The 13639-nt window shown below is 35.0% G+C and overlaps 1 pseudogene; it reads left to right on the top strand.

Annotated features, from left to right (window-relative positions):
• Positions 1-930: 930 nt before the first annotated feature.
• LOC129502281 (mitoferrin-2-like) lies at positions 931-2323 on the top strand (annotated as a pseudogene).
• The last annotated feature ends 11316 nt before the right edge of the window (positions 2324-13639 follow it).

Genomic DNA, 13639 nt, shown 5'->3' with positions numbered 1-13639 from the left:
ACAAATGGTCCATTTAGAATTCTAAAAAATAATAATTTGGAGCAAATATTTCTTCACATGCAAAAATCCTCACACAGTACAAATCATAAGGTCGTGTAAAACTTAAGTATCGCTAATGATAACAGTATACCAGTTTAGTATAAAAAGCAGAAATGCAACACAGAATGATTTCAAGATTAAAGAAGTGTTTAAAATTTCAGGTTAGAAATCTTTTACATTGTCAGTTTCTCTTTATTTCCCCACCCTTCTCATAATTAGTACTGCCTTGATTCAGCAAATTTACTATTCTAGCAAATATTCAGCACCTCTAGAGACATCAATAGCATTAAACAAATTTGGAAAAAAAAATTAAAAAAAAACAAGTTTGGCATTGTAACCAAATTTTTGTGCTTGTTATAAATTATAAAAAATTTTCATTTCATTCTAAAGTCATTGGCAAGGAGATAATTTATCTATCCCTATGCTGTGGATTTCTTGTTAACATTTTGCATTTATCATCGAAAGCAACTTAAATTTATCAGAACTCCTGGAAATTGAGCTTGTGACGCATGGATTTGCTAATAAGACCAAGGTTGCTGTCGCCTTTGACGATGAGGGAGATCTGCTTCAGAACCTCCAGCCTCTTTTATTAATTCTACTTTCTCCCAGCCTTCAAATTTTTCCTTTTTTTTTTGTCCTTTCTGACCCACAACTGTTTACCATCCATCTTGTTCCCTCAAACTAAATGGTTTTGTTAATAGCTTATTTTTAACATTTTATGTGGCATCCTCACATTAAAACCATGATATACTGAATCTAAATGAATAAGACTTTTCTGTGGAATTTCAGGCACCCTGTCGAAAGCAAGGAAGATGACAGAGAGATTAAGCACATAGGGGATATTTGTAGCTCCCCAAAAATCTTATTAAATTAAGAATAATTGTTCTACTTATGGAGGGGCGGGGTGCTGGCGGTGTGGGGGGCGGCGGGGGCTGGGTCAGGGGGGAGCTCCGGGGAGTCGCGCTGCTGGACCGGTGGCTGCAGCGGGGCGTGGGCCGGGGCCGGCGGCGGGGGGGGGGGCCGGGGCCTGCAGGCCTGGCCCAGTACGGCAGGATCCGGACTCCGGCCCGGACTACGAGGCGATGCCAGCTGGAGCCACTGTCACCACGCACATGGTGGCAGGCGCCGTGGCAGGGATCCCGAAGCACTGCGTGATGTACCCCATAGACTGCATCAAGGTGAGACCTGGACCGGCTCCGAACGCGACCTGGGGCTGACCCGACCGCTGGGTCCTGTCCGGAGCCAGGATCCCGCCGGCAGCCGCAGCCGACACGGGTTCCTTCCTGGCTCCTGCCATCACCACACCAATCGACCCATACTTCATGCAAGCAAGGTCCCGGCTGGGAATTGAACCCAGCCAGGAACCAGGACCCATTTCTAACCGTCAGTGAGCTCTGAATCGGGACTGTGGAGAGAAAATCTGTCAGCCAAAGCCCTGGATCCTAGCTGGGACTAAACAGGAATAGGGTGGGATGGGATGGAACAGGCCCGGATGCAAAGCCTGCAGCCTGCCCCAGCCGCCCGCTATGGAAACGTGTTGGAGGCTCCCTGGAGGATTATAGAACCGAGGGCCTGTGGAGGCCTATGCGGGGGCTCAACGTCACAGCAACAGCCGCAGGGCCTGCCCATGCCCTCTATTTTGCCTGCTATGAAAAGTTAAAAAAGACATTGAGGGCTGTGATCCATCCTGGGGGCAATAGTTGCCAACGGTGCAGCCGGGTGTGTAGCAACGTTACTGCATGATGCAGCCGTGAATCCAGCAGAAGTGGCCCAGCAGAGGATGCAGAGGTACAACTCACCGTCCCACCGGGTGACAGACTGTGTACGGGCACTGGGGCTAAATGAAGGGGCCGGCGCCTTTTATCCTAGTTACACCACGCAGCTGACCATGAATGTTCCCTTCCAAGCCATTCACTTCATGACCTATGAATTCCTGCAAGAGCACTTTAACCCCCAGAGACGGTACAACCCCAGCTCCCACGTTCTCTCTGGAGCCTGTGCACGAGCTGTAGCCGCCGCTGCCACAACCCCACTGGACTTTTGCAAAACACTGCTCAACACCCAGGAATCCCTGGCTTTGAACTCCAACATCACAGGACATATCACAGGCATGGCTCGTGCCTTCAGGACGGTATATCAATCAGGTGGGGTGACCGCCTACTTCCGAGGGGTACAGGCCAGAGTGATTCACCAGATCCCCTCCACGGCCATCGCATGGTCTGTGTATGAATTCTTCAAATACCTAATCACCAAACGGCAAGAAGTGTGGAGAGCAGGCAAGTGAAGTGAAGTAGCCGAGAATGGGGCCAGGGGCTCAACACTGCTGCGGCCTGCCTGCTCCAGCCACGTGCTCTGTCTCCTGGCATGCTCCAGCCTTGAGTGGAGTTGGAAGTTAGGTAGAGGGTTCTCCCCAGGCTGTTGGTGTCTTGGCTGACACCAGTTCCTGCCAACCTCTGTTGCCGCCCTCTTTCCTTCCAGGCCCTAAGCAAGTGCAGCAAAGCACAGCACAGCACCTTTGATAACCTCTCCATCCTAGGCCTGATGACCTGCTCTAGACTGTTATAGAGGAATAAGCAGCTCATTCCTGTGGTTCCTAATAAAAAGCCTTTACATTAAAAAAAAAGAAGAAGAAGAAGAAGAAGAATTGTTCTACTTACAAGGAAGTCTACCTTGTTGGAAATAAAAATGCTTGTCTATTTTAATTCATTTTAGTCAGAACTTTTTGGCAGTAACTGACAAAAACAATTTTAAATAAGCTGGATAAGAATATCGTCTTGCCTACAAAAATACAAAGATTAGATGTGGAGTAGACTTTTGGGGGAGTAATATTTCTTTTTTTTTTCTGATAACTATGATTTCTCAAAGACTGCAACCAGTATTGACACCACTTGCAATATGCTTATTATCCTGGGGAATAGTATTTTAAAACCTTCAGATATATTAAAGTGTGATTCAACAAAGCAACACTTCAAATAAATAGTCGTACAGGATTTGGGATTGAGAACAGTCTCCAAAATCTTTGTCTCATGAAATTAGGAATAGATGGGATACAATGTCATCCTCTTGTTTTCCCTGACAGAAAACCTTTTTCTTCCTCCATCCAAATGTGAATAAAGTTGCGATAACTTATTACGTCTATGCTGCTGTGGGTAACACTGCCTCTTAGAACAATCAAAAGTTAAGAGTTATTTTTGGACGCAATGTGTCTGATTTCACTAGAATAGAAATGTTGAATATCTTCTAAAAAAACTTTATCTCTCTTGATGTGTTTCTGGTCATTTTTCTTTCTCCTTTGAGATTTTGATATCTATTTATCTTCAGGAACTATGGTGCTTGTACAGTTTTATCTGTAAATAAGAAATTAAGTGGGACACTTTTGTAATAGATGAGACTCATCTTTCTTATATTTTGACCTTGTTGTCTAGTCTCCAGTATACGATGGTATTCCATAAGAGGAATTTTAGTGAAATATGACATGCTCCTCTACAGACTTACTAGGTTAGTAGTCATTGTTTTCTGAATTTTTATAGCATATCTGCTACCAACTTACATTAGCAAGTCACTTAAAATTCTCTGATGGTGTTTTCTCAGTTGTCACGTGAAGCTGATTATCCCTGCCTAATGGTAGAATTACAAAGGCTAGTAAAATATATAAAAGATAATAAACACTATTAAATTAAATATTAATTGATTTAATCGAAATAAATCATTCTTGGTAATACTGAAAATATTGCTATCACATTTTAATATTATTCTTAATAATATATATTCGAATGCATTTTTATCATGTTGATGCATCTAAATGCTAGTTTCATGTCAGTTCTTAGTGTACTGAAGGCATATCCTAACAGGAGGAGGTGTTTACAGACACTTTTTAAGGACTATGCTAAGTGATGCCTCTCGTATGTACTTAGGATAAAAGTCACACAATTTTTCCTGTCCTAAAATGTATTATCTCTATTATAATCATAGTTTTAAAGAATATAATTCTTAGAGTGAATATATGGTGAAGGCACATCTCCATCTTATTTCCCATTCTCTATAATTACACCACCATTCGTATATTTGCTCAGGCCCAAATGCTAAGATTAATCCTCTGTCTCTGTCCCTTAGCACCACTTATCACAAACAATGGCATGTGCTTTCTGTACTACTTCCAAAAACAACTCAAATTCTTTCCTTTTTCACTGTTTCCCATCATAAAAAGCTATTCATTGTCAACAGCCTCTTACACATTGCACCCTGCTGTAGGGACCTCATTGACTTTTCTTCCTTCCATTTTTGCCCGTCCAGGATTAATTTTCTACAATGCAGTAGAAAATCTCAAAATGTAAATTAGATCAGATCACTCTCTGACCCATTGTAACATTTCAATAAATTGCTATTGCAAGCATCTTTATGCTATACATAGTCCTACACCAACTGGTCCCATCTCTCCAGTCTAATTTCATACTTCTCGCTCTCTGGCATCCTCAGGCATAGGAGATTTTGTTCTGTATCCCCAAATTTACCAAGATGATTTCTGCTGCAGGAAATTGTTTTTCTTTATCTAAAAGAGACTTTCTCCAATTTTCATATTGTTACTTCTTTTTATTTTCCATTCAGTTGTCACTTTTTCAGGTACCTCTTTTACGTGTCCCTTACCATTACTCTATTGTAATTACTTCATAGTACTTACACATCATTGAAATGATATGAAATTGTTTATGTTTTTGTTTATTGTGTTTATGGACTTAGCCACTGGGCGCGAAGCTTATCAGCCTTGTTCACCAGTGCATTCACTGTGCCTGGAACAGTCCTGCATATAGATGGCTGATCCTTTACAAAGAGTTGTTAAATTATTTCAGGTATCAGATTCAACTATAGGGGGGTAAAAATACAACCCTCGAACTAAAATTACCTTAAACAATAAGGATGGCTTTCTAATTTATTACTATATCTATTTTGGACACACTGGGGTCTGTATCCCACATATCCTCACTCGATTGAGTCTATTAGAAGAGTCACTAAATTGATATTTTTCTGTCACTGTGGCAGAGGGAAAGAGATCTCACTAGGTTTGTCTATTGGCAATAAAATTCTCCTGTTTGGCAGTGACTCACACCACTCACTGCCTCTTATAATTAGTCGGCCTAAACTATTAGATGGCGCAAGCAAACAGGAAGTGATACATGGTAAAATATTATTGAATAGGAGGACAAAGAGATGAAAATATTCGGCAACACATCACAATATCTATTACAGTTCATGATAATTGAAAGTTAAATTTATTGAGCCATAATCATTATCGGATATGCAGTGATGTCTGGGAAGTGTTGCCAAATTTATCAACAAATCTCCTTAAATAAAATGTCAGAGATAGAGAAGTAGGTTAGATGGGACCAAGGTACAGTGTTTTTATTAACATTCCTTATATTTTTATGTTTCCCACTACCAAATAGATTTTTTTTTTCCCCAATGACCTGCTAATTTAAGGAACAAAACAAGTCTGGGAAGGTAGACAGTGAGTTATCTATCTTTTAACCCTGCTGGTTTAGATATATTCTTTACCTTTTATAAGCTTATTTTTTGTCCTTCTGTTATAATATGCACCATCAGAACATGATTGACAGAAATTTCCTTTGGTCACATCTATAGCTGCTATCATTATTTTATCATGTTCAAAAAACCATCATTGCTAATAAAATGATCCACTGGCTTACACAAAGGTGGCAATCAGTTGTCAATCACTTCTTAGGCAAATTAACTATAGATCAACTCTGTTTTAAAAAATTACATAACTCTTTCGAATTTTCTTATTTATAAATCTGCTATTTACCATAGGATAAAGATAATGAAAATGTCTACCTTTATGGTAATGACTACTTATTATTTTATATTTTAAGTGTCTCATTTTATAAGAAGGTTAAATATAGGGCAGAAAAACAAAGGAAACATTTGAGGCTGAGTCCATTTTGAGAAGTGTCCTCATTATAATGCTGATGCCAATCAATCCTCATTTGAATGGAATTAAATGAATCCAGATTGCAGTGGTAATTAAGTCCCTTGTCAGTACCTATTGAGACTACAGAACCTTTACCTTCCCACAATAAACATAGTATATTGGGTCAGGAAACATTAGCACTAAAACTAGTTTAAACATGCCCTGAAAAAAACTAGAAATTAACCCTACCTAAAATTTTAAATTAAATATAAAATCACCTAGCATTATATAATTTATTTTACAAAACACATCTAATTTCAAACAGTAATGAATGCATTTGATTGGCCACAAATCACTTATTTATAAGACAAGAGATGCCAGAACTTTAGTAGTCTAGAGCATAGTTTAGGGAAATCTTAATGCTTTTTGTAAAGGCCATCTTAGCTGTAGAATGGGTATTTAAAATTCTGTTATTCAAAATAAGGCATAGCCTGTGTTCTTAGCTATTTTGTTTTCAGTGCTTCCTCTTGTTATAAAGCTAAAATATTTTAACTCTGTCAGAGGATGTTTGCTCTTTGAATCTAATCCAATACCACATGGATCATTGTAGCCTTCCCACATTGCTTGCCCATAATCAACCTGTCAACATAGGAAAATCTAGCTCCCACCATCCACCATCCATTTACTTATTTTTTCAGTCCTAACTGTACATGTACAGACATCTTAGAATTACTACAACTTACTCCTGTGATAAAAGATTTTACCAACTAGAAACAGTTGTGTACAGTTCCTTTTGTTTTATTCATATTAAAATAAACAATGTTTTTCAAAGTTGGTTAGGTCAGCACAATTTTCCTCCATCACTTTCAATGAGCTTGACATCTATTTGTAATATAATTATTACTGTTATACAGTCCATATCCTATTGAGATCCTTCTACATTCTGGACTTTTAAAAACATATGCTGAAAGTTCTATGGGTTTTGGACAAATGGGTTTCAGGACAAATACCTCGCATCACAGATCCATACTACAGTACCATATACAGTCCATTCTCTTTATTCACAGTGATTATGTTGAATAAAGTTATAGTGAACACTGAATATTTGAATACCAAACAATTGTTTTAAGTAAGAATAAAGGGTGAGTTTTCTACAGTATTTTAGTCACGATATTTTTTCAACTAATCAATATATAAGCTTTCAAATGTGTGTTTCTGTTTATAGATACTATGTTTATGTGTGTATGATTCATTAACATTGAACTCAAAAACAACAGCATAATAATTCATGTCTGAATGAAGCTTTTCTAATACACATATTTAATCTCTCAGAAGTAGCACAGCCTTTTTTCCCTGAATACTAATCGTGTCTCTCACAGAGCAAAAGCTTTAACTTCATAAAATTTAATTTGTCAGTTTTTCTTTCAGGTTGTAAATCTGACGTTATATCTGAAAATTCATCACCAGACCCTCCATATTACACAATTTTAATTTTTTTTCTAGAAATCTTACAGTTTTGAATTTACATTTATGTCTCTGATCCAATTTGAGCTAAATTTTTGTAAGATGCATGTATTTTTTGTTTGTTTTTGTTGTTTGTTGTGCATATGGACTTCAAATTTTTCCAGATCCTTTATTATAAAGGTTATCTTTCTAGAGTGAATTATTTCTGTGCTTTGGTAAAAAATCCATTCATTTATTTGCATCAGCCTTGTTTTGTTAATGTGTCTATTTTGCTAATACAACACTTTTTTGATTACTGTAGCTCTATTGAAATCCAGTTATTGTGATTTTCTTTTGATTTTCTCTTTCACATGATGCTTTAGAAATTTTCTTTTGCTTTAGCCATTATAGCACTTTTGCCTTTCCATATAAATTATTATAGACAGTTTGCCAATAGAGTTAAAAACTTCCTGGGATTTTGAAATTACATTGAATCTATAGATAAAATTAGGAACAATTGGAATCTTAAAATTAAGTTCCTTCCTCTATGAAAACAGAATCTCTCTCCAATTATATAGCTCTTTAATTTCTTTATCAGTGTCTAGTTATCTGTATACACAATCTACACAAATTTTGTTAATTTACACCAAGTACTTTCTTTGATGCTTTTATGTAAATGGTACTGTTTCCTTAATTTCCCATTGCAAGTTGTTCATTGTTGGTACTTAGGCACTTGATTGACTTTTATGTATTAATCTTGTATCTTATGATCTAACTAAACTTGCTTAATGGTTAACAGCAGTTTTTTTGTAGATTCTTAGGGATTTTCTATGTAGCCAAATCATGTTGTCTATGAAAAATGAAAGTTTCATTTCTTTCTTTTGAGTGAGAATGATCATTATTCTGTTTTCTTGCTATTGACCGCACTAGAATTTATGGAAAAAAAAATTTAAAAGTAGTGGTGATAGAACAGAACATCCTAACAAGGAAGCATTCATTCTCTCACCATCAAGCCTGGTGTATGTTTTCTTTCCTCACATGTATCTTTCTATGTTAAATAAGTGGCTTGATTTATCAACTGTGCTGTAAGAAAGTAACATAAACTGTGTGGCCTAATAGAAATTTCTTGTCGCATATAATAAAATTATTAATATAAAATATATTTTATTTACATTTTTATTAAGGGTATTTCTATTAGGAACAATTGGAAACTTTTTTAAGATTTTATTTATTTATTCATGAGAGACACAGAGAGAGAGGAAAAGGCATAGGTAGAAGGAGAAGTAGGCTCCCTGTGAGGAGCCTGATATGGGACTTGACCAGGACCCTGGGATTATGACCTGGGCCGAAGGCAGATGCTCAACCACTGAGCCACCCAGGTGTTTCAACTGGAAACTTTAATATTGAGTTCTTTCCTCTATGAAGACAGAGTCTCTCTCCAATTATATAGCTTTTCTCCTTTCCTTCCTTCCCTCCTTCTTCCTTCTTTCCTTCTTCCTTTCTTCTTTCTTTCTTTCTTTCTTTCTTTCTTTCTTTCTTTCTTTCTTTCTTTTCTTCTTTCTTTCTTTCTTTTTTTCTCTCTTTCTTTTTTTTTCATATTCTTTTAAAAATATTTTATTTATTTGACACAGACAGAGAGCACAAGCAGGAGGAGTGGCAGGCAGAGGGAGAGGGAGAAGCATGCTCTCTGCTCCAAGGGAACTCTAACACAGGGCTAGATCCTAGGACCCCAAGATCATGACCTGAGTTGAAGGCAGATGCTTAATGGACTGAGCCACTCAGGTGCCCCTATATGGGTTTTCTTTAATGTCTTCATCTGTGTTTTCTAGTTTTTCATTTGCACATTCTACAATATTTTGTTAATTTATATCACTAAAATACTTTATTTCTATTAAAATTAAAATATTAATTTTATTAAAATATTAAATATTTTAACTTTAAATATTTTATATTGTGTGTTAACTGCTTAAGAGTTTCATTTATAGAATTTGTTCATTGTTCATGTAATACAACAAATATCTCTTCTGTTTTGCAAAAGGCAAAAATTTTGTATTTGCCATCAAGGGTTGTGATGTTTTGTGATGATCTCATATTATAATTATAGGAATCATTACATAAAATACAGAATCCAAATGAAACCTAACTAATAATGGGCATAGGAATAGTTGTCAAATGATTTAGGCTAGTATTGGCATTCTAACAAGTATTCAACTCTGATAAGTGGCATATATGTATCTTCTATTTAACTTAGAATCATCTTAATTAAAAGAACTTATATAAATAAGTTGGTTTCGAAGAATTTTGACAAGTATCAAGAAAAGTTGTATCTGTGTTCCAAAAGGAGTATGTTTTGGAAATGATAAATACTTTATTTCCATATCAAAATCTAGATTTCTGCTCAAGACAAACTGGATTTAGGACAAAAATTAATTTAAAACATTCCACATGACAGTTGTTAGATGGGATATAATTTTGTAATTCACATCTGCCCCTATGCTCCACTTTCAGGCTAATTCATTTATTTTTTATGTTTTTTTATTTAAAATATTCATTTTAACATAAAATCATATAAACTGAATGAAATTAAAAAAAAAAAAACAAGGAGTATTCATGTCTTAGTGAATTTGAAAAATTACCAAATTCCAGCATTCAAAATGAAGAGACAGGAATGTTTTAAAATAAACATTTGTAGAAAATATTTTTTTTATATAAAGTTTCTGTAAAAAGTGGTGTAAAAGTCACTGAAAAGAGATTTCACCACTTTCTATTATATAACAAAGGTTGAAAAGTTGATTCTTGTAGTTGATTTTAGCTGACTTCTTGTAAAATAAAGAGGTAGACTAAATGTATAATTATTTTCAAAAAGAACATGTGTTTTTTTCCTGGTAAATGTGCCTCTTTTGACATTACCTGTCTCAGTGAATAGTGTCACTAGCCTCACATTATTTATAGATCCAAGATTGGAGTGATTATTTCTGAAGCAGTCCTCTGAATATCTATCCCCATATAGTCAGCTGTAAAACTTCTGGATTTATGACCTGTGAAAACTTAGCATTTTTGCTTTTTTCTGTCTCTCAATAAATGCTACTAAATGTAAGAACTAAAAACAGTATGTTTCAACGTATATCTAGGTATGATGTACTTCAAAAACTAAGAGGTAAATGTTGCATTATTTTCTCATAGTTAACATATGAATTTCATAGTAAAAATATTAAAATACTAAATTCATGAATAAATGAAACTAAATTTATTTATCTCTATTGGTTAAAATAAATTGATCTGGAACATAATGCAAATCCAATGGTATAAAGGAAAATTGACTATTATTAAAAAAAGAAAAAATATATGGAGAGTATTTTTTCTGGGTCTCTACTCATTTTGCTATATATGAACTAGAGAAAGTAATACTTTGTTCTGGGAAATGCATAAGAGTAAAATGAGATATGCAGGGTTTACATATATAAATATCCTATTTCTCTGTGAAAAAAATTGCTTTAGTATAGTTCAGTAAATCTTTTACAGATTATTCTCATTTTACATTGATCACTTTGCTCCTTCCAAATATGACATGAGCTTATATAACACATTTATTAATATAAAATGGACATACATGCATACTAATTTGGCATACATTTATATTAAACTCACAATCTCACTTTGAATGGAGAAATAATTAGGAGAGTGATTCTTAAAAGAAAAATCGGTAACTGTTCATTCTGGATTCATCAAAGTGATTATAATACTGTAGAACATTGGTTCTCAAGGATGGTGCTATATGAGAATCACTTGTGAAGTTTGTTAACATACTGTTACTCCAATCACACTTTCATCAGAAGTATTTTGTAAAGTTTCCTATGTAGTGTCCTAGATTTATAACACTGATGTGTATAGATCTTGCCAGAGTTTAATTGGTTGAAGAATTTTAAATGGTGGAATAAATACATGTCCACAATTTAGAATATTACATATTTAAATTATGATATAACATATGCACATATGAGTGTCAAATGCACTTAAGTGTATAATATGTCATATCTCTTAATATTTTAATAGAGGTCATATTTGGGAGATGGATATATTTTATAAGCATTATTAACATTATATCTTACTTTCTATTTAGTATTCTCAGTATTCTGTTTTAGAATAAATTTATCTCAATATTTATAAAGCTAATTGAGTCCTCATCCATCATATCTGAGATCTGTTATTTGCTATGATACAAACAGAAGATGGATACAGTGGAATTATGGCTATTAGGACTGCTAGTTACAAATTCCATTTATTATCCTAGCTCATTTATGCATATTCTAGGAACGCTCAACTTAGAAACGGGAGCTGTTTGAATCAAGCCCATTTGAAATGTCATTGCCAGTCTCTGTGCCAGTCCTCATCAAGGTTGACCTTCCTGATTGCCTGTGACAGCTTGACATAAATGTAGTGCAACCACCCGGTGCTGTAATTGACCTTTAACTGCAGTATAGCCGTGATCTCCTTTAGTGATCTAATAATGCCATGGCACAAATATCATTCGTTTTAATAATTATTGCTGACACATTGTATTGACTGTATCTTTAAAACAGGTTGCATAAGACTAGTAAGTCTCATTCAAGTCTTGATTACGACCGGATGGTATTGATGGCCTATAAGATTTTTGAAGTGTAATATTTTAATGCATTATTTAAAAATAAATAACAGTTGTTTTGCATTTGTACAAGTAGGGGATATGGGGAAGTATTTGAGAGTCTGACTATAACTTTTGTGTGTATGGTAAGAACATTTAGCATAAGATTTTCCCTCTTAAATATTTAAGTAGTGCACAATTCAGTATTGTTAGCTATAGGCACAAAGTTTTGTATGTCAGATCTCTAGACTTTAATCATCTTGCATAACTGAAACTTTATACTCTTGAATAGCTGGTCCTTGGCAACCACCATTCTATTTCATTTCTAGTCCAGCGTTTTAAAATTTCACATAGAGGAGAGATCATACAGTATTTACCTTTCTCTGTCAGACTTATTTCACTTAGCATTTACACTCAAAGTTCATCCATGTTGTCACAAATGACAGGATTTCTTTACTTTTGGTGGCTCGATAATACTCCATTACATATATACTACATTCTTTTTCTCTATTCATCCATTGATTGATACTTAGGTTGTTTCTATGTCCTGGGTATCATAAATAATACTGCAGTGAACATGGTAATGCAGATATATATTAATAATACTTTTCATCAGATGATTTTCAGTGTATGTCTTAATAGTCCTTGGTTAAGTGTATCCCCACGTGTTTGGTTCTATTGATGATATAATAGATTGTCTTGCTTTCTTAATTTCCTTTTCAGATAGTTCATTGATAATGTATAGAAATTTCCCCTGATTTTTGTATACTGATTTTATAACCTACAAGTGTACTGAATTTGTTGGTTAGTTCTAAAGGTTTGTCTTTGTTTTTGTTTTTGTTTGTGTAGTTTCTTTAGGTTTTCCCTATATAAGATTTTGTCACCTACAAAAAGAAATTATTTAACTTATTCTTTTATAATTTGGATGTGTTTTATTTCTATTTCTTTATCTAATAGTTATGGCTAGTACTTCTAGTACTATGTAACTAGAAGTGATGAGTGGTTATCCTTGACTTGTTCCTGATCCTAGAGAAAAACGTTTCAGACTTTCACCATTAAGTATAATACTAGTTTGTGGTCTTTTGACCTTTGTTTTGTTGAGATATAGACTTTATACCTAGCTTAAGAATTCTTATGTTATAAGCATTTTGAATTTTAACTGATTTTTTGTAGCCATTGAGATGTATATATGATTCTTATCCTTTATTAATGTGATGTATCACATCATTTAATTTGCATATGATGAATCTTCCTGGCTTTCCAGGAAGAGATCTCACTTGGTCATTGTGTATGATCATTTTAATGTGATTTGGAATAAAGTTCTCTAGTATAGTGTTGAGGATTTTTACATGTCTATTCATCATAGTATTGGCCTGCAGTTTTCTTTATTTGTAGTAACCTAGTCTGGCTATAGTAGCTGGTTAATACTTGCTTCATAAAATTATTTTGGAAGTTGGAAGTATTCCTTCCTCTTCAATTTCTTTCAGTTTGAGAGGTACAGGCTTTAAGTCTTTAAATATTTGGTAAAATTCAAAGGCGTCTGCTCCTGGGCTTGTCTTTGTTGTTGTTGGTGGGGTTGATTACTGACTTAATCTCTCTACTAGTTGTAGGTC

The sequence above is a fragment of the Nyctereutes procyonoides genome, unplaced genomic scaffold, assembly GCF_905146905.1.
Source record: "Nyctereutes procyonoides isolate TBG_1078 unplaced genomic scaffold, NYPRO_anot_genome, whole genome shotgun sequence".
Lineage (NCBI taxonomy): Eukaryota > Metazoa > Chordata > Mammalia > Carnivora > Canidae > Nyctereutes > Nyctereutes procyonoides.
The sequence above is the reverse complement of the archived record's forward strand: the minus strand, read 5'-3'. Positions and strand labels throughout refer to the sequence as shown.